We start from the raw sequence: 22,085 nt of genomic DNA, 5'->3' as shown, positions 1-22,085 counted from the left end.
AGTGCCTGAAGGACCAATGCTTCAGATATATGGGACTTTGGTTCTCATCTTTCTGCACTCTTTGGAAGGACTTTACATCCTTCCATGAGACATCAATTTTAAAATTAATCCTATTATTGGCAACCAAGAAGAAAGCAAATGTTCTCAGGACAGGGGATGTTACCCAACAGACAAACTTATGACAGAAAATAGGGAATCACAGCACTCTGGCTCCAGTGTCATTTTGAAGTGCAGGCAGTTTGGCAAAAAACCACAAGCCTAATTATTTGTGGAAATTATTTCATTTTCTAGCAGAATTTTTCCAACAACCATTAAAAAAAAAAAAAAAGAAAAAAAGAGAGAATTGGGATATAAAGAAAATGGAAACTTAAAAAGCCAAGAGAAATGTTCTTATTAAAATAGAGAAGACTTTTTTCCCTTAGTGCTTTGGAAGAAATAAACAATTCTAATTCCCAGACTGCTGGGAAAATCTGCCTCTAGTAAAATGTAACTAATGCCCAAAATATAGCATTAAATTAAAGGTCAGCAGGGAACCAAGATCCCTGCCCAGCAGAGAGTAAGCAGTCTTTTGTCATATCCCCATAGACAGACAAAAGGCTACAGGGTACAAAAGCCAAAGCTATGTGTTTTGCAAGTCTCAGCTTTTCAGAGCACTCAACCATCTGCCCTTAAATCCCATTCATCTCTAAGGAAGGGGTGCTGCAAAACAAATATGAAAGTTTCTCCTTTCTGAAGTTCACCACAGAATTGCAACCCCTTCGGCAACTGGACGAAGTAGGTGCTTCTCTTGTGGTCTCTCTCTCAGGCAAACAACTGTGTGGGTAGATGCACCAAAGGGGAAGATGTGCCCTGGATGCTTTTAGAGCATCTTCATGGTGTTGGAAGTGCCAACATGGAGGGACCTAGCTTCTCACCAGGGCTCAAAATGGTAACTCAAGAAGGCCACGGTCTCCAGGACTTCAGAGCTGTCTGACTGCTAGGGCTAATGATCACCTGCAATTCCATAGCAGTAACGAGAGCTAAATGCAGATTTACCTGATCTAAACACAAGTCTCCAGTGCGCAACTGAAAGAAGAAACAGCCCAAGCAAGAGAGCAGATACAAGTCTGGCAGTGTCAACTTCCAGCAGCAGAGGCTGTCCACACACTTGCAAAGCGCTGTGAAACCCTGAACTTGTTAGTTCTTAGGGGAAGGGAATTAGCAGTACAACAGCTCCACAGGAAGGTGAAGTTATCCTGGCTCACAGCACGGAGTGTTTTGAATATGATGCAGCCAAAGTCTCCAGATTCACAGTGGGCTGCAGAATGTTTAGCAGTTTCCTTATGTCAGCAACCAGTGTGCTCTTGTTTCAAATAACGGGTGATCTGAGATCACCAAACGTGCCTGGTCACTTATAATGATACCAGAGAAGAAGAGGAATCACAGCTGGGAAGAAGTAGTCTCAACAACTTCCTTTGATATCTGCATACTGTTATATTGATTTAATTACAACTGTAAATGTCAAATTACACACTGGCAAAGTGCCTTTTCCAAACACCTTCTGTGATTTCTACAAAATGGACAGCCCCTATCTCAGCTCCAAGACCAGCCCCCAGCAGGTTGGGGTAACAGCTGGGACTGGGCACTCTGGGACCCAGCTCTGCTGCTGCCTTGCACCAAGTGGAGACAGAGCCAAAGCCACCTCATCTCAGTCTTTGCCACACAGCTCTCTGGCTTGATTAACTGCGCATGAGGAGTGTTGATATCACCCAGCAGTAAGGTATAAAACCCAGGAACAGCCATAGCCTAAATCTGACCTCCAAGTGGCAAGCACCAGCAAAGCCAAGAGGTGCCCAGAGAGAAGCAAAGCTGTCCTGGATTTATCACTGTGATAGTCATAGAGATTATGTTTCTTCACCTCTTCCCCTCTCAGCTGCCTCTTTCCCCTTCAGGCAAAAAGACATAATCAGTGATTTTGCAGACTGATAAACATTAGCAATGGATGTGTTTCCCTGAGGAGCAAAGAACAGGACTGAGAGATCAGCTGCTTCCAGCCTGCTCCAGCATTTTCCAGTCTGCTGTGTCAGGAAAGACATTTCAATACTTGGCAAGACACCAAATAGTGACAGAGGCAATACTCAGCACCCTGATGGGGATCTCCAATTAGTGCTGGGAGACACATTCTAAACACACTGTGTAGGTGATAGAGCACTGGAACAGGTTGCCCAGGGAGTCTCCTTCTCTGGAGATATTTAAAAGTCAGCTGAATGCAATTCTGAGTAACATGCTCTAGGGGACCCTGCTGCAGCTGGGAGTTGGACTAGATTAATCTCCAGTGCTCCCTTCCAACCTGACCCATTCCATGATTCTGAGCAATTTATAAGGAAGCCTAAAGAGAATATAAAATGAACAAAATTGACTAAATAGATAAACCAAACTTAAACAAGAAGTATTAGCTTAAAAGAGGAAAGCCTTTAACACATGAAGCTAATGGAGGATTTGCTTCTGCCATCAATTTTACATCAGGTGCTCAGACGTTAACTCTGTTGGCAACAGAATAAAACCCAAGAGAATGAAATACTTCAAGGCCTAAATATCCATTAGATCATCAAGTCTGACCTCCACATGTAGCAAGTATTTTAGAATTTCACCAGATCATTCCTACATGAAGCTCAATTTTTCTTCCAGGAAGGAATCCACTTTGTAAGAAAAGAGTGTGGGAGTGCCATAGTTCAGGAGAGTAAGGCATGCATTAGGTGTGGATTTCTTGGGAGCAAGAAAGAGGGCAAATGGCAAAGGCTCCCAGAACATGGATTATAGCCATTCCTCACGCATCCGCTCAGCCTCCGGGTTTGAACTCTGGCCCTGTGTTGCAACAGATGATGTTGGTATTGAGAAATCAGCATCCCGCTGTGACCTGACAGCACTGAGCAGAGAAATAAATCAGAGATTGCTACAAAATTGAAAATATTCCCATCAAAATTAAAAAAAAAAAAAATCAGAAACAAAAAGCTTTTCTTTTAAAAGAAGAAAGCAAAATGCCAGTGCCTCCTTGCCTCATAACTGAGTCCAGGGTTATGCCACAATTCAGGTAAGTGATGTTTATATAACTGGCATTTGGCTGAATGCGTAATTCCTATTTAACAGCTGAAGAGCGACATTTTGGGTCTTCAAAGAAATCTGACAGGTAATTCCCACTGCAGTTCTGCAGGGTAGCTGAGAGGTAATTATCCTTCTCACTAGTAAATCAATTAGGAATGAATGTATGGAAAGCTTTTCTCCTCCTCCAGGTAACTGCTAATCCTCTAAGCACTAATGAGAAGACAGGGCTAGCGACAATGTGCAAGCCCAGAAGCTGCCAGGCATGCAGGGTCCAATCAGAACCTGGGAGTGAATGCCTCAGGGGAAAATGTCTTGCCTGGAAAGGATCTGCATGGTTCACAGTGGGCACACAGGCCCTGTGCACGTGTGTTACTGTTGATATCTCCATCCCCACTTATTGCCACAAACAAAGACGTTTTTTGCCGCTCACAAGAGATCACTGCATTATGTTCAATGAGGCAGCACTTCTGCTGCTGGAGGTGAAACACAAGGGACCTGGACTTTTTCTGCTGGAATGCAACTGATTCACCTGCTGTTTTTTGATTCACTACTGGAGGTTGTTCTCAGGCGCTCAGCAAAAACATTCTGGTTACTCCCCAGGCAACTGGTACAATATTCAGCCAGAGAGATGAGGAAGACCACAATCCGAGTGCATTTTTTGCAGTGCACAACCTCAAGAACTTATTAGGGATTGGGTGGACAATAAGCCCCAAACTGAATTTGACAAATTCCAGGTGCTTCAATCCAGTGACACCTTTTCCAATCATTTTTCAAACGGTGCATGTTTGGAATTGCTTTGGTGGTTGACAAAGCAGAGTTCAGATAGACAAGCTGTCTAAGCATGCACAGTAACATTGCTTATATATTTTGCAGAGATAGAAAGAATGGAAAAAAATTGTTCCCACGGCAGCCAGCACTGAAGTTGGTCTCCTATGAGTTTTCCCTACAGCTTGTCTCTACATTTCATAAGATTTTTCAGAAGGGATGAGAAGGGGAAAGACGGACAGGTGGGTCCAAAATCATTTCCTTAAGACAGAAGACCTAAAAATTTCTTTTAAATTGTCATCTCAAACAAGAAATCCGCATGCCACTATATGATGCAATGTCAGTGTTTTTCATTAAAAAAAAAAAGGAGAGAAAAGACTGCTAATCTGTAAAGCTCGATAGCTTGAGAAATTGCTAGAAGATAATAATAGATCCTCATACTCTGATTTCTGAGGGAGTCTTTACACCAGTGACGTAGGATTTGTAACCGAGCATATTGCCTCTGCTTTTGGGTGGGCAGAGTTGCTTTGGAAACAGAATGAAGAAGAATTAACTCTTCAATTCTCACCATATTTAATATGGGAGGGGTGTGAGGGCCAGGAAAACACATTAAAAAACATCCTAATCCATTTTGTTCATAAAACAAACAAACAAAAACAAATTTAAAAGTGAAAGCAACAATCACCACCACCACCAATAATAATAATAATAATAATAATAATAATAATAATAATAATAATAATAATAATAATAATAATAATAAAAAGAGAGGGGGGGAAGAAGCCAAGGTAGTTATCACAATAATTCAGCTTCTGCTTCAGGAAAAATATAAGCTGAGCCCCGGCCACTGCATTCTTCCTCCCCCCTGTACATCCAAATACGCATAATAATCAGAGCTATATCTGATACACTGGAATAAACATCAATCCTAGAACCTCTCTAGACTGATCAGTGATGGAAACCACAACAGTAATAATAAGAACAGTACAAGTAGCAAGTACTAGTTCGGAATCTATGGATGGAGACAGCGTATGGGCACTTTGGAAGTGATCAAGCTGAATAGGTTGCACCCCATCTGAAAGCAACTTCACTGTCAGCAATTAGCTTCGTGCTGCAGCCCTCCCACGCTGATTTCTGTGGGTTGCTGAAAGCGTCTTTGTCCCAGTACCTCCCCTGAATCAACACAGGCAATAATTTTAAACCAAAAGGCACTGAGGAGTAACTCCTGGGCTGTGCTCTGTGAGCCAGCTGCAGCCCTAATTGCATCACGTGGGAAGCGTGAGCAGGGGGTTTGAAAGCTGTAACCTCATCTTCTCTCCTACACATTCAAATCAAATTGTAGGTCTCCCACCCACTCGCCCAGGCATATTCTGCTTTCAGCCCCCTTACATGATGCAACCAGTGAAAATGTCATTTACATCTTTACCTCCAAATTCTAGCTAGGGAAAGCATAAGGGAAAAAAAGAGTCAAATGCAGAAATAAATGCCTCTTACTCAGTATTTCTAATAATAAGGAGACAGAAGGCAGGGAGATGTATATTAGCCAAAACCAGTGTAAGCAAGAATCCCAGAAACATTTGTGTGAGTTCAGCTTCTTTAAAGGTGAACAGTCAGAAGCAAATAAAAGCAACCTTTTCATTTCTCTAACACATTCAGCTGGGAATTAAATGCTCCATCCTCATCACAAGTAAAACAGGATCAGTTCTACTAGATTCGGTGAAATCATACTAGTGCAACTTAGGCGGCAAATTCAAGCTCTTGTGAATTACCACCAGATTTCACTTTAGGATCATAATTCCTCTCAGAATGCAGTAATTTTGTTTCTATAGCTACCAGCTCGATGGCTTTCCCTTACCTTTCTCTTGTTAGTGGGACTGACATATAGGTAGCTCAGCACAGTCTTCAGGCCTACTTTGTCATTTAGCTTTTCATAGGTAGTGCCATAGTCTGTTGACCTGGAGAAAAGAGGAGACAAAAAGAGTTTATGTGGTTATTAGAGCTCTGGGGAAAAGAATAACTGTGTGAAGAGATGCTCAAAGTCACAGTTTGAGCATTATGATGCTTAAACCCCAAGATTTTGTATTTCATTCAGAGTGGCTAGCAGAAAAGAGAGGAAAACTTGGCTCCTTTGGGGCAGGGTCTGTATCAACTGATCGTAAGCACCTGGGTAGCTGTGGTACACCCATGAAGATGGACTGTGGGGAAAGGCTCTGCTCTCATGTGCCAGTGTGGGATTGCAAATGGTATCTAAATGAGGGGACTGATATCAACAGCATCCTTAGCACAAATTCTCTTTTCAGACAAATCCAACATAAGAATCCAAATTAAACCCATCAACAGCAGTTTTATTTAGGTAGGCTGATTTTTGTCTTGGAGATGGGGATCCAAATGTGGCTCAGAATTGTAACAGCTGAACTTATGTCTAGATAAAAATGTGCCTAAACTGGCATCTTGAGTCCTCAGTCACCCCCATCCTACTTCGTGCCAGGCATTTAATTTTTGTGAGTTACAGATTCAGGCCCCTACACTAGCAAATCCCACCCAGAGGAGCAGATGATCTGGGGGTGGTATTACCCATTCGTGACTAGGGAAAAGGGCTGCCTCATCACAGAGGGTTTTCTGTAGCTTCCTCCTCCTCATTTGTGGGCATGTTTGAAACCTCACTTTGCCCTGCTTCTCTGCTGTTTTCACACTCTGTTTTCCTAACAAACAAGATTTCTCCTACCAGAACAACTCAATAGCTAACTCATACAGGATACCACACCTGAAGAGTGATCAGCACCAGCTTGCTTTAGGAGAGGGGTCACAACCTGCATGAAAAGCCCAACCACCCCATCCAAACAGTGGGGAGAGTCTGGCTCCCAACACTACACAGCTTCTGTCATAGGGACAGAACAAACACAACCCTTAGCAGATGGACAAGGAGAGACCCTCACAAAAAGCCTACCTGTTCATAGCTATGATTTTAATAAGATTGGAATCCATGGCCCCTGCGCTCCCCTCCAATCACGCTTTTTACCAAACAGATGATCAGAGAACATGCAGCAATTCACCGCCTTTCCCAGTAATTCGCTCCACCAATTTTCTGAATTCCTAGGCTCAGCAAGCCTCTAGCATATACAGCTTTGTGGTTCTGCCTGAGACCAATCTTCTGCTCCTTGTCTGTCTAGGAGAGAAATGGCCCAAGCCACAATGAACAGTGCCCCTGCACCCAGCAGCTCAAGTGGCTGCAGAAACTGAGCAATGCCAGAATCTGCATCCAGCTCTGCTGCTTTCCTTGCTGCTAATGGAGTCCAGAGTGACACCAAAAGGGCCAAGCCACAGCCTCCGGTTTCAAGCTTCCAAGTAGAAGAACTCATAAAGAACAAAGCTTTCTTTGTCACTGATGTGGCTCCAACACATTTGCTTCTGTGCGTTCTTCAAAGACAATTCCTAAATGTTTTGTAACTAGTTCTTTCCTTAAATGAGTTGAACAAACTTTCCTCCTTTGAACAGTCAGCAGTCAGGTGTGGTTCAAGTCTTAAATAACTTCCCTGTGTTCTGGTTTAGCTCTTCAATCCTAAATAAAAGGAGCTAATACTAGCTCCTTTTTTTGTGTGTACAAAAGTACTTTTTTGTACTAATGCATAGCATTGTTACCTGCTGGGCTTCGCAAAGACGCCCCAAGGGATATTACAATAATGTACTGTATTTTCATCAAAATTTCCCCTCCGAAGTATCTGAAGCTCTTGTCTCACTAGGTATCAATACAAAAAAGAAAAAAAATAATAATAATTAAAAAACAAACAAACAAACAAACAAACAAAACAGCTTCCCTCCTCCAGCCATGCTTGAAACTGAAGCAGTTTTATTAATAAAACTGAATAATCCAGGCCAATTAATTCCAGTACATGAGGCCTCCTATAAATGCAGATTCAACAGGTCAGGAATCCTCAAGTAACACTAAGCTCTAAGCAGAGGATAACACACAGAGGGCAAGCAGAGGTACTTCCTTGATCTCACCCTTCCAACAGCCCTGAAGCTAGGAACAAGCCACTCTTGTGACTACATATGTACCAGCCATCAGCCAGTGAAAGAGATCACTGGTTTCAATCAGCATTAAAAGAGAATACAAGTAACAGTTTAATATTCTGACAGAGCTACTTTGGGTTTGTTCTCCCAGTAATTTTAAGATCTCCCAAAATGCTTTGCACTTCTAAAGATGCAGGCTGGATGCCCTAATGACTCTTTCTCATTAAACCATTATCACTCATTGCATTTGCCCTTTCAAAGAATAGCTAGAAAGGAAGTAGGATCATTATTTTGCTAGCTTCTCTGAGGCTTTCTTTATTATCATGACAGTCACCACTGACTTCACAGAAACGTCTCAAAGGATATCACAATAATATACTGTATTTCCATAGCACTTTCCTGGCCAAAAAATCCAAAGCTTTTGTCTCGTGCTAATCTATTCAAAATAACAAAGTCCCAAGAGCCATAGTGGGAAATATTATCTTTATTCTAGAGATGAAGAAACTGAATGCAGGTAATGATTCATTTTTTCAAAAGCAGGCATCTACAATTAGCCATTTCAGCTTCTGCAACCATCTACTGTATGGCTTGATACTCAAACCTGCTAAACCCTTAACACCAAACTGCCTGATCTGAAAACAAGCATTTCCAAAAAAAAAAAAGCTCCTAATTTTAGCAACCCAAGCCTGAAAATTAGAAGAGATGTGACCCATAGGTGAGATAGAACAGTTCTGGCTCAGCTGTTAATCTTAATTTGGACCTTTCTCCTTTAATAATTACTTCTAATTCCAAATTAGCTATCCCACACTTCCGTACAGTTGCATGACACTACAAGCAGACTGGATACCATATTCTCTTCTATTCCTCTGCTTAGAATAGGATCCACCTCAAAGCACATTATTTATAAAAGGAGTGGAGGGGGCTAAAGGTTGTAGACTCAGTGATAGAAAAGGCCTTCTCCATGAGTCACACCCAAAATGCCTGCTTAAACTTTGGTTGGGCCTTTCATGGCAAATTAAACTGACCTGAAAGTAGTCAACTGGAGGGAGCATGAATTTGGCTTGTGGCACTCCTGCTCTTCTGCTACTTCTTTTCATTTGCTTGGTGTCCCTGTCTGTGGCAGGAGGGGTGGAACTAGATGATCTTTAAGGTCCCTTGAAACCCAAACCATTCTATGATTCATTGTCCCTTTTATCCTGCTTTCTGTCCTGCAAACCAAGATGCTGGCAACACTCCAAGAAAGGTGTCATAGTGAAAAGCAATAAAAACCAAGGCCTAGCCCGATTTTGAATGGACCTTTTTCTATTCCAGTTCAGCATTTTGGTTTCTGTAATTAGTGTTTTCTACCAACCATGAGGAAGAATCTCTTTGCTAGTTTTAATTAACATGAAGAAAGACCTGATTCAGTGCAACACAAGCTGCATATAACCAAATAAATAAGGCCTTTTCCTAAACAGGCTGTGGCTCCAAATTCTACACATCCCTATGGAAAAGCAAAGTTTACAATGTAGTACTTTACTGGGATACTGCAAATTCTCCCATAATCATATTTTGCGATTAACAGTTGGGGGCAAAAAAATCACCTGCTTGATTCCACTGTCCTTCCTTGATGGGCTGTGATATGTTTAAAACATTGCTGCCATGTCCCACAGTTTGGCAGAGCACGGGCAAGAGATACACCCAGGCAAAGAAGCTTCTCTCTACCAAACTTGGTCATAACTCTGTGCACCTAGAGCTAAAAAAATCCATTATTCTCCTGTAAGTCTGAGTCTCAGCTTCCCTGTGAGTCTGACAAACAGACCTGAGCCAGCAAACTTCAATACTAAGACTTGCTGAATCCCAGGCATATGGAGTAGAGGTGTGTAGAGGCAGAAATAATGCCCTGTGAATAGCTTTTGGAGTTCTTCTCTTGGACAGTTTCCATCTCTGGGGCTCTGTCACACAGAGAAAGGTGGGCTTGTTTATTTGCAGTCTCAGCTACTCAGCTATGGAGATAGGGTATAAAACATGGATCAGTCTCTAAGGAGAAAAAGAGGTGCAAATGCTGGCACTGGATGACCGGGAGGGACAAGTCAACCTCCTTGACTGAATATTTGCCACCAACTCTCCTGTCAGGGGGTTTCTCCTCTGCACCTGTGACTCTCCCTGACTCTGTGTGGAGAAGGAGCCACATGTGGTTCTGATTTGAGATTCCGAGCCATTTTCTGAAGCTTATGCATTCATCTCCAGATCACAGTCCCACCACACATACCTGCAGCCCCAAACTGAGAACTCTGTGGAGGCACAGCTCTGCTTAAGTGAGCAGGAGAATACCCCTATTCTCTGTGCACTTCAAAGAGCAACAGGAACACACAGAGACCAGATCAATATTTGCTTCTCTTCTCGTGGGCCTGAAAACTGTCTGCCTGCAGTGTGCCTGTCTCTCCATATCCCCCAAACAACTTTTTTCTTTTACCCGTTGGCCAACTTTCTCCCAGTTTGACAGAGCGAAAAAAAAACCCAAGAGGAACAAAGTTTCTACAAGTTTCATGAAAACCAACAGCCAGGAAAAGCAGAGCAATTATGAGGGCTCAAAGAAAAGTTGCAGCATAAAACCAAATCCCATGAAACATGAGAGCAGGCACATCTCTCTGAACATCCAGCTGCAGGAAAACATTCAAACACAGCTCACACATTAATACACTACAAAGAACACAACTTCACAACACTTGAATTCAGGCTGCCAATGTTCCATTGCTTGTGAAAAAATTTGTTTCCATCTCTCACTTCCCCTTCTGTCCCCTCAAATTACTCTCCCTGAAATAAAGGCCTTTCTGAAGCTATGGAACACTGAGAAAAGACCCCTCCTGAGTCAGAGTCCAGGGGAACTATCCCCAGATCACCACCCCAGCTGTAAACTCCTCTCACCAGTTCACCTAAATGACCATACATGGTTCAGGGCTGGGGAAAAAGCTGTCTCAGCACTAACCCCTCCACACTGCTTAGCACCAAAGGGCTAAGTGGAGTCTTACCAGAGCACAGCATTCAAAATCAGGAGCAGGCCAACCACTCAAAACTTACTACAGCATGTGAGAAACTGGTCCCACCAACTTACAGGCAGGGCAGAAGTACAGGCAGGGCAGAAGTCTGCTCCCTTTTGAAAGAATATCAGTCCTTAAGCGTGTTTTGGCCCCACCTCTTTGAACTATTTGAGATTATTTCTTTTCTTCCTTGTTGAACATTCTAGACTAGTTCCTGGCTTTTGGTGACTATGGCTGTCAGTAGCTGAACATCTTCCACTCCCAAAGCCAAAGCCAAAGCCAAAACTAACCAAAAATCTCGCTAAAAAAACCCTCCACGAAGCAACAACAAAACTAAACCAACCAAACAAAAAAACAGATCAAAAAGAAAAAAACAGAAACCAACGCAGTCTAGCTAGGTCATCCCAAAGGACCTTCTAACCCCTCACCCCTAAGCCAGGACACCATGTGTACTGTTATAACAACAAAAATGGCTTCAGTGGAGACAAAAACCAAAAGCTGATTCTTAGTCCTTCCCTCTCTGAAGCTGATGTAAGTCTGGATGTGGACATTTTTGCAAGAGATGTATCCACAGAAGCCCTGTGGAGCTAAGCCTACTTACTAACCAAGGAAATTCCCATATCTGCAGTCTGTGAATCTTTCAGATTCAGAGCACAACATTTGCTGAGAGCTTGTCTTTACCCAACCATGATTTTAAAGTGACTGTAATAAATATAAAGCCAGAATATTTTACAATTGCAAACAGATACAACTACCTCCATTTGTCTCCATCTCACTAAAGAAAACTAAGGGCCACAATGAAAGTCTGGGGAAGGGAACAGAAACCAAGCAAGCATATGGTACTGCTTCCTGGTGAAATTTCCCAGCCTACAGCATTATCACAGACTTTCTAAATTGAAGATGATGTCTTTGTGTGCAAGAGCCATCAGTGGGCTTTTAGTTCCATAAATCTGTCTAATCCCATGGGGAACCTTTTGGCAAATGCTCTAGCACATGGTAATAAACACCACAATCGTGTGGTGTATGAAGAGATGCTCCCTTTAGTTTTAACTTGATGATATGATTCAGAGCCCACTGCTGCCACTTAACAAGTACAAAACCATGGAGCCCCATGGTGCCATGTTTTATTTCACTGGTTGTTGTCACATTCCCTACAGATTTTGCTTTCAGTCTCAAGGCTCCCTGTTTATTCAGCCACTCCTTGTATAACCTATTCACACCTCTGATCATTCTATGACTACTTTTTCTAGTCCAATTACATCTTTTGTCATGGATGCCTCAGGGACCAATCTTTATCAGGAAGATCTTTCTTAGAAAAAAACCCTCAAACTATCCAAGTATATCAGCATAAATGTAACCTAAATAAAACCACTTTCTGCCATCATACGCAAGGTTTTACATACTCAATACTTCTGGAACTATAACCTGTCAGTTCTAGGGGACTTCCACAAAGTTTCAAAAGCATCTAAAATCAGAGACTCCACTGGGTAAAAAGAAGTTGAAGCACATCATAGTTTTCATAGTTATCATAGTAATTTCTCTTGAAAAAATAATTTTTTTTCCTTTTAGTTTGCATGTCACGTAAACAGCAGAATATCCATCCCAATTTTTATTATGATACCACCCCTCCTCCACCCTCTTTCTTTTTTGATTAATGACAATCCCCATCACCAAACATCTGAAAAACTTGAGGATGACCTTTGTTGACAAATTTCCATCTATATTGTAAGGTGGAGACTGGTAAGGAAAAATGAGCTGCCATGATGCATTAGTCATTGTGATTTGCAGTTCAAAATGAAGGTGATAGGAGCTAACCAGGAACACTGGCTTCCTCTTTTTTTTTTTTTTTTTTTCTTGCAGATTCTTCTCTTTTCTTTTTGAAAGGTATCCTCTGTTGTTTATTCAATACGAGCCAGTATATCTCAGCCACTGTGGGACACAGATTTGGCTAAAGGTGGCTCTGGAGTTGTCTCAACATTTTGCTTCTACCAGAGGATGGCGAAATCTCCACTCTGAAGCAGAAATAAACCAAACCAAACTGATGGATCCTAACACCTGATGGCAGGCAAGAGCCAGAAACATAAAACCTATAAAAATTATCCTATATTTTAGAGAACCTGGGATCCTGGCTCCCTAGCCTGTTCACATTTTTTCTCTACTTATCAACAGAGACTGTTAACTTCAGAGTATGACTTATTCACCCTAAAATAAATGAGGATATATTGTTCCCTTAAGGTGTCTTCCACCCTTCAGTATACAAGGGAGGCCAGAGCAACCAACACACAGAGCAAAAGCAGCACAAAGCAAGGTGTATCTCACCCTAAATGGATTAGAAAATTTTATGCACTAAGCTGACAGCACAAATGAAGGAGAAAGATCTCTGCCATCCTGGCTGAGACCAAAAGTTCATGATTTATCATAATGCTCGAGTGCTCTACATTTTAACTGTTATTATTCTGTGAGGATATGTATGAGAATTACTACTAGAAGCAGGTGCCAAATGGTATCAGGACTCTGCTGTGACTTACCCACTCTACAGCATTACAAAATGAAGAAAGCAGAGATAAGCAGAGAAGTATGATATGGATTTCCCAATAGTTACTGGCAAAATAGAGTATAAACAGAGACCTGATAAAACGTGAAGTGGGTTCTCCTTAAAAGCTGGGATAAGCACTTCCCTTCATTGTATGTTTGCCCCATTACACCACTGATGAACTGCTGGCAATCCTTGTTGTTGCCGGACAAAGCTGATGCCCGCTGGTAGAAATGGTACCTCACAGAACCTCATCATGTGAGATTAGGACACCACAATCCGGCAACCACTACTCAGGGCAGAGCTCAGTTACCATGAAACAGGGCCAGCCTGGAGCTAAGACAGTCTGACTTCAAAAGGGCCTCTACTTTTTCTGCTCTGGTCCTTTCACTACTGCAGAATCTATGTAAAAACACTACTTTTTACACCTCTGAAGGAATACACTTCATCATTACTCATTTTTCATTTGTACTGCCTAAAAAATCTGTCATATTTATCGTGTTCTTGATTCTGATGTATTCTAATTTTCCAAAGAGGTGTTTTATGCATCCCTGATGAGGCAGCATACTGATTTTATTCCAAGCACTTGACTGACTCAGCAAAGATGGCCTTATCAACACATATTCAGAAATTTGGTCTAGAGGACACTTTAATAGCCTCAAAGATAAAAGGAAGCTTTGATGACAAAGCCTCATTAATTAATCAGATATTAATTAGATAATTAATTAGAGACAAGGCCCTTCCCAGGCCCTTTTCTACTTTTATTACTATAGCTAAAAATGCTTCTCTAACAGTTCTCTGAAGTAGCTAATCATTTTAATTGGCATTATTTTATAGCAAAATGAAGTGCTTTGAATGTGGGATTTTTCTGAAGCAGTTGGAGAAGTTCAATTTAACATCCACACTATTAGGTGCATATTTAAACTGGAGCTCCCCTTAAATGTGTACTGAAAAAAATGTCAAGGGGAGACTTTGGAACTGCCCCGTCACTAAAATCTATACTTTTGTGCTGGATTGGGATGTCAAAGTCCTTCCAAACATTCAGAGGATAAACACACTCTGAGCTACACAAACTACCCTGACAGGAGGTCACCACACCCTTCTAAAACAGAGGGACAGGTGACTCAAATCTCAGTTTCCCAGTTGGGATACAAACAACAATGTCCACTCATGGCCCCTGGGATGGTGGTTGTGGCCAGGATGGTGGTTTACCAGAAGCTTGCCTTGGACACAGACTGTTTTGGGATCAGTCGTAGGCAGTACTATGAGGACATTTAGATCAACCTTAGTCATCTCTAAAAAACCAAAAGGCATATTAAATTTTCCAAACTATCAGCAAATTTTTGCAAAACTGAATTAAAAAAAAGAAGTGCCATGATGGAGGGAATTTAGTCCACTTCCTTAGACACAGATATTAAATATTGCAGACAATTCCAAAAACAGCTTTTACAGTTAGTCTGCAACACATTCCAGCCCTTACCTTAGCTGACCCCTCTCCCACAAGCCTTATGTCTACCTGCAACTCCCCTACTTGTGACCCTCAAGGGTTACTGCCCCCAGCAGCACACCCACACAATCTGAACATAAATGCAGCAGAATCCTGACTGACCCCAGGCAAGGCCCCTCAGCACTCCAGTTTCCCATTTAGTTAACTTAGCTTCCTGAGGAAAAATTGGCTCTCACTCTTCCCAAAAATAACAAGCTCATGAGATGCAGCCACCTGAGACAGTTGAGAACTGGTAGTGCAAGAAGACCCTTCTAGACTTAGGAACACATCTTTACCTCCAGTCATAAAATGACTGAGAACCTCTACACGCCACTTCTCCAGAACTAATAAGACAGCACCAGATCTCAAATTAGTTAAAGTCAGTGTGACCCTATTACATACAAGAGAACAAATAATATTTACAAATTTACACAAATTTACACAAAAAAAGGTCAGGACCCACTATATCTGTGTATATTTATAAACATATAGACTAGTAACAACATTAAATAATGGCCAGTCTCTTCGCGAACGAAGAACCGGGGAAGGTCTTTCCACCTTCCAGCCTGCGCATTGGATTTTTTAGGTGAGACACAGTGTGCGCGGAACTGAGCCCACCCTTTAATCCTGAGGTTCATCTGCCGGGCCAAGCACGCTTGGACGGTGGCAGCGAGGTCCTCAGGACGTAGATGGATTGCCTTACAGGGCTAACGAGCTCCATCTGCCCGGGGAGGGGCCCCGACCGGGAATCGAACCCGGGTCTCTGCAGTGACAGTGCAGTGAATTTTCCCCTGGACCACCAGGGGCTCCCAGTAACAACATTAACAAGAGGATGTAATGCATCTTGCAAGCATTTCGCAATTTTGCATTTGTAGGAATTCTGCATTTCTAAAAACTTCAAAGTTTAAAACTGCGTGGACAAAATAAAAGCAATAGTGTGAGTTCAGTTTTCTCAAGAAGCAAACAGAATTTGGAGCCATAAAAGAACAAAAGTAAGTCTCAGGAGAATATTGCTCTCAACAGGTATTTTGTGATCACATACTCCCATCAGAACAGACTTCAGCACAAGCTCTCTTTCAATATGTGAAATAAATAAATAAAACAAAACATAAAATCATCACAGTCCTGAATCCTTTGAAGCTTATCCATTTGAATTACCACTGAAATATCCCTAACAGGGTCTGCAAACCCTCCCACTCTTCTGAATTTACAGTTTGAAGCATTGCATAACACAGACATCACAATTCAGCAGACAGAAAGAGCTCTCAGGCCAGATTACACAACTGACAATGCTTTTCTGTAGATTGCAACACTTGCTTTGCAGGGTGACCTGGTTATACAACTTGGTCCCTGGGCAATAAGCCAGGTTTGTTCTGAATGGTCCCAAGTGACTCTGTTCCTTTCTCATCCAGACAGTCAGATTATGGCACTATATCCTCTCCTAGTTCCTCAGAGTGGAGAATTTTGCTTGAGAAATATCAGGACAGGGATATAAGTGCAAAAATGAAAGGGAGCTATCACCCAGTTTCTTGGCTTGGGCAATAGTCAGATCAGCAGCTTGATTACACCTCTCATAATGCAGTTAACTCCAGTGCTGCACTGCATGTAGGTATTTCATACTGGCACTGGTCAAGTGTGAGTCTCATTCGTTCCCTGAGCACGAGGATTAAAACATGTTTTGAAGATGCAGACACTGGGCTCTAAGCTTGCATTAATACAGACTTTCCAAAAAGGTAAGCTTCCTGTTTATTACCAAGGTTAATAAACAGCTGTGATCCATAGGGCAGATGCTCAATGCAGGGATACCCCTCTTTCCCACTAATTTCTTGTCACTTGTGGGCAGTTCTGAAAGCACACAACCAATCACTCCCACACTATCATGCCATAAGACCTTACTGCCTAATATCTTTCAAACCACAGTTGGTTCAGAAAAGCCTCCTTTTCCTGTCATCTTTTGCACTTGGCACTTAGAAGGTCATCTAACACAAAACACTTTGCCTTGGGGAAGTAAACCTGTTGGAATTTTTTCAGGCAGAAGATCAATAAAGTGGGAACAGCTTGAAAAGTCAATCAGCTCCAGCAAGTCCCCCAGGAGATAGCTGGGTGATTGTCTTCTTAATAGAGGAATAGTAAACAGAGCACAAGGAAAGGCAGATCCCCTTCAAACTTACAAAGGAGGATATCTTAGGCTGAGACACAAGGAAAAAAAAAGGAAGCACTGCAAGAGACCGATCATCTCTCTAGCCTGATAGAAATAGTCAGATAGACCTAATTTAAGCTACAACTGAGAAGTGGTTCCTGTACTACACTGTAGAATGGTATTTCTTCCATGTGTTAGAAGAGGAATATTTTTGTTTAGGGCCTCAAACACAAGGATAAATATCTCTGTGCCTTTGCTCCTAAGTGCTGAAAATGTGGTTCTTATTCAAGCTGAAGTCTTGACTTTTATCTAAATGGAGTTAATGAAGAGCTAAGTACCCTGCATATTATCAAGGTAAGTGAAAGGGGAAAATTGTCTGCTATCCAAGATGCTGAAGTCCTTTTCCTAAACACACCATGGATTTTCTTTGTGTATTTGGATTGAATCACGGAAAGGCTCAAACACAAACAATCAAGACACAGACTCTGATGGTCACTGAAGAAATAATTCTGTTGTACTAAAGGCATTGGAAGGTATCTTGGGAGACCTTCAAGTTTCCTACTTTGCCACAGTCTTCCCATGTGGCTGAGATGTTTTTGCCAGAGACACATGAGAGCATATTTTGCTCTTGTTCCAACCATCTAGGCTGGAATATGGCATCTCCCACAAAGGTTCACATGAGTTAGACATTTCAAACAGCAAACTGAGATCCAGACCTTCTTATCCACTGCAAACAAACTGGCCTGTGTGAGGTCCTGTGCCCTGTGTTATGACAGAGCTCAGAGTCCATCCATGGACTATCCCAGGTCTATCCTAGTATTCAAGTCTGTGACTGTATGTTTTGGATCTTTGGCTATGCTTTCCTCTTGAACTTGGGCTCTACTCTAACTCAGGGCATCTGCCTAGTGATCAACCAGCTGTTGCTTGCGTTTCTGATAGCACTGTCCATGGATCAATGCTTCAAAAAAGGAAGAAAAAAAATTAGAGCCAAATTCAATTAATTGTGAAGTGTGTCTTTAACTGTACTCCAACTCTGCATGGTTCACTCACAGTCCCCAGAAAGTTTTAAAACAGTGAGACTGAAGTTCTTTCAGTCGTATTATTTAGACCAGGAGAGAAATGGTTTTTATCCCTTCATCCTACTTAGCCTGATGCTTCAAAAGCCAATGACAAAATGAAGCATGATACTACATTCCTGGAGGGTACCATCAAGTCCCCCATGGATAATGTCAGCATTGAAGGCTTGCCCATCTTTTAGTAGGTAAATTGCAATAGCCTGTGATTAATTAGGAAATAGTGGCAGCTCATCACTGGCCATTTCCTTATCCTTTTTAGCTGCCTTACCAGAAGGCACGTGGTTTGTTTTAACATCAGCTTTAACATACTGGAAATGAATCTTCCTGCAGTCTGAGAAGTAATGCTCTGAAAATAAACCCCTTGCAGATCTGATCAACCACCTGGTGCAGGGGCAGTTCTGCAGACTTCTCTGTGCACATCTCTGCAGGTTTTATTTGCTCTGAGGACAACGGAGAAACCAAAATATGGGTACAAAAGAGGAAGGTTCACATATTGCCATGATTTCAAGCATAAGCATTTAGTCATCAATGAGCAGTGCATGGACACCCTGAAAATAAGAATATGTAGGAAGAGTGGTGCATCTCTGCAGCTTGTTTCAAAGAATCAGGGCAGTCATGAGTGGCCAGTGGCTCAGAACAAATTAACTTTCTTCCCTCACCTTTGTCCCTTCAGATGGTCACTAGGAGGGTGTGTGGACAGGAAACCTCCAGGATCCACAACATTGCCTTGAGTATGTTGCAGGTTGTTCATAGTTTAATAGTAGACCCTCAGCTAGTATATGTCCAATAGAAACTACTCATCACATCCAAAATTGGAAGCCTTAGTACAGTAGAGCATGTTCCTCAGAGCATTCCCTCCACATAGCCCCATCACTCACTTTTAAACAGGTACTGCGGTAAACTTGCATCATTTAGCCAGATGAAAATATAAACAAACGGGTGAGAGGATCTGCTACAGGAAATCTGCCAAGCTTAACCAAGCTTCACCCAAGTCATTTCACCCCATCCCTCCCTCTCCCAATACATCTTTAGCTCCTTTGTTGTGTACCTGTATTAATCACAGTCCATGCAGTCAAAAAAGCCTTTCCCCAGAGTCTATTTTAGACACACATATTTAATTGTGTTTGACTCAGACTCAAGCGAATACATCCATGTTAATGAGCTACAATCATGGATCAGTAAAGTTCATATTGAGACTTTAGTGCAGTGATTACTGAAAGAGTGAACACAGAAAGAGATACAACATCATGAACACATGCAACTATTACACAGCTGCTAAGATTTAAAACAATGTGTTTGTAATAATCGAACAGCATGGTGAAATAGCAGCTGTCTTTTCGAGCCAATTGTAACAGCCTGTTGGGAGTGCTTTCTGAAGGGGTTATTTCTCTGTCCATACTTTACTACATAACTGATGGTGAAAACAGAAAATAAATAATGATGAGTTTTTGGTACAAGTAATTATTTTACAAAGATTACATTTTAATAGGTCTGGTACACAAAGTTTTTCGTTAATTAATCTCACTTCCTCATGAATGAGGGCAAATAAACATGGGCTTCTTTAACCCCCACCTTCTCTCTCTCTCTCTTTTTCTTTTTTTACATCTCATTCTGCCACCACTTATCAGTGTCCCTGCAGCAAAAAAAAAAAGGGGGAAAATATTAAATGCATTTCCAGGAATGCTATCTCATCCTTAATGACACCATCAATAATTGCTGTCACAAGCTAATATCAGAGTTGCAACCTTACAGGGAAGATAAAGAGGCAGAGTTTTTCAGATCGAGGTTTCTAGACAGGCTCTAAATGGGATTTTGCTACATGCTTTGAAATGCTTCCTGGATAGCTCATAGGGCAGTGAGAACTGAAAACATGTTGAATCCAGACAAGGTAATACTAAACCTAGGGTTGTCCCATGAACTTCCTGGAATGATGTTGGATCCAGAAATTAGGATGTAAATAAATACAGCAAATGCTGTCCTTAAAGCAAGGCTTATACCTTTGGACAGCAGGATATCCTCAGGCAGCTGCTTCTTCATGCATCAAACAGATTCCAGTGATGGCCCATTTGCAGTACCCAGATGTCCTTTGGTCCCTGTGCCACAGGTAAGACCTTGTCATCACAATATACACATCATTAAGAGAATTTATTCTCCAAGATGCTTAAAAAAATAAAAATTAAAAAAATGCCTTATAGTTCAAACCTGTGGCTGGAGAATTGAGATTCACTTCACTTCAAATATGGGCAACTTGGAGGCCTTGACACTACTCGCACCCCACACAGACCTGCCCTCACACCAGTAATCTGCAGAGAAGCAACAGTGCTCCAGTTTCCTGAGAACCTCTTGTGAAGATGCTCAAGAGCAGACATCAGTAATCATTATGTATTTGCACATCAAACCAAGAGCAAGCCCGTTGTTGGAGTGCTTCTCTCCACACTACCAGTGCATCCAAACATGTCCCTCAGGGTGAACAGAGAAGGAGACAGGCTTAGCACCGTCAGACTCAGCTTCAGCTGGGAGGTAGCAACGCCAAAGCCCAGATGTTTGGTGTCACTATGACTTCTAGGGTGTCTGAAGTATTAATTCCCAAATAGAATTTAGTATACTAGTCAATAGAAAACAAAGTTAGGGGGAGAAACATGCTGGAAAATTACTATTAATTTTTCATATTAGAATCACCATGTAATTAATATTTAGCATGGCACACTTGCACTTCTCATTGCAACCCCTAAGAAAACTCCCATCAAGAACTTTGCCAGATAGAGTTTCATTTCTAGTCTGGCAGTGAAGATATTCCCTCTGCTTTTTCTTACTGACAGTCAGCGAACACAGTTCAGACCTTCCCTCCTGAACAGTCTACTGACACAGACCTTCACCACAATTTGCTTGGAAACTTAACCCTGATTTTGTTTACTCTATGCTATCAGCCAAAGACACCATTCAGCAAGAAGAGACCAAAAACTAGTCATAGACTGTAATACTTCAGTACCATAAACACGCTGCTGGAGATAAGAAGTCTCTGAATTAGACAGAGGGATAGTGGGGCTGAAATTATATCTTTCCACAAAACACAATGATTAATCTTTTGAAAAAAGTTATGTAGATGATGGAGAAGGGCAGAGTTAAAGTGACAGCAAAGTCTGAACCATGGATGTCCTCAGTTCCACACATTGAACCCAAGGGCACAGCTTCAGTGGTGCCAGAACTTGTTATTCTGGAGCTATTCAGACCCCAACACATGGTATTCTGAACCACGTTCATGTCAGTGCAGCCAGTTCCAAGAGTCACAGTCAGTCTAAGCAAGAGCACCATCTCAGAAACACAGCTGTAAAACAATTTTCCAATGTCAGTGTCTCGCGCTAAGCAGGACAGGAAGAACAGATCCAACAAGAAAAGAAGTGGAAAGGTACAGTACAATAATTGCATCCAAATAATTCCTTTGTTTTGCCTACACAAGCTGAAATTTTCTGCACTGCATTACCTCCACCAGACCAGCGTATATGCAACGCAAATGAACTGCTGAGCAGTATTTGTGCAACAATAATAACTTGAAAGAACTTGTTTAATATCAGAAGACTTACTGGAGCAGATGAATGGCTCTGACACGATATCCATGGGATAGAAATTCAATTAAAAACTGCAAGTGGCACAGGAGTGGTAGTTATTGTTCAACTTGTACTGTGGGACCTTTGCTGAAATGCAGCTATTGGCTGTACTGGTTGAGAAATTCTGAGGTTTTTTAATGGCAATCTGTTAGCTTGTAGAAAGTTAAATTAATAAACACACAGAATCACTCTCACGTTATGAGAACAGAGCAAAGCCAAGGACTAGTTGTGTATTTTATAATTATGGATTAAGTGCATTATGCCAAGGAAATTAGAGATGTTACAAATATAATAAAAATGAAAGATTGTCTGGCTCTAACGCTGATGACATGCTGGTTTGACAAGGCACCATATGCTGGTTTGCCCAT

General features: G+C 41.7%; 1 long non-coding RNA gene across 1 annotated transcript in view; it reads right to left on the bottom strand.

Annotated features, from left to right (window-relative positions):
• The window catches only part of LOC114070649, a 65,510-nt gene that overhangs the window by 16,066 nt on the left and 27,359 nt on the right, over positions 1 to 22,085 (bottom strand). Inside the window, exon 2 of the long non-coding RNA XR_003573951.1 lies at positions 5,702 to 5,801. This is a non-coding gene — a long non-coding RNA (uncharacterized LOC114070649). The remainder of the gene's footprint in view (positions 1 to 5,701; positions 5,802 to 22,085) is intronic.

Source organism: Empidonax traillii, unplaced genomic scaffold (genome assembly GCF_003031625.1).
Source record: "Empidonax traillii isolate 1590-97213 ecotype Southwest subspecies unplaced genomic scaffold, ASM303162v1 scaffold1644:size81793, whole genome shotgun sequence".
In the NCBI taxonomy this organism is placed as follows: domain Eukaryota; kingdom Metazoa; phylum Chordata; class Aves; order Passeriformes; family Tyrannidae; genus Empidonax; species Empidonax traillii.
Note: the sequence above shows the minus strand (reverse complement) of the source record. Positions and strands in the feature narration are given on the sequence as shown.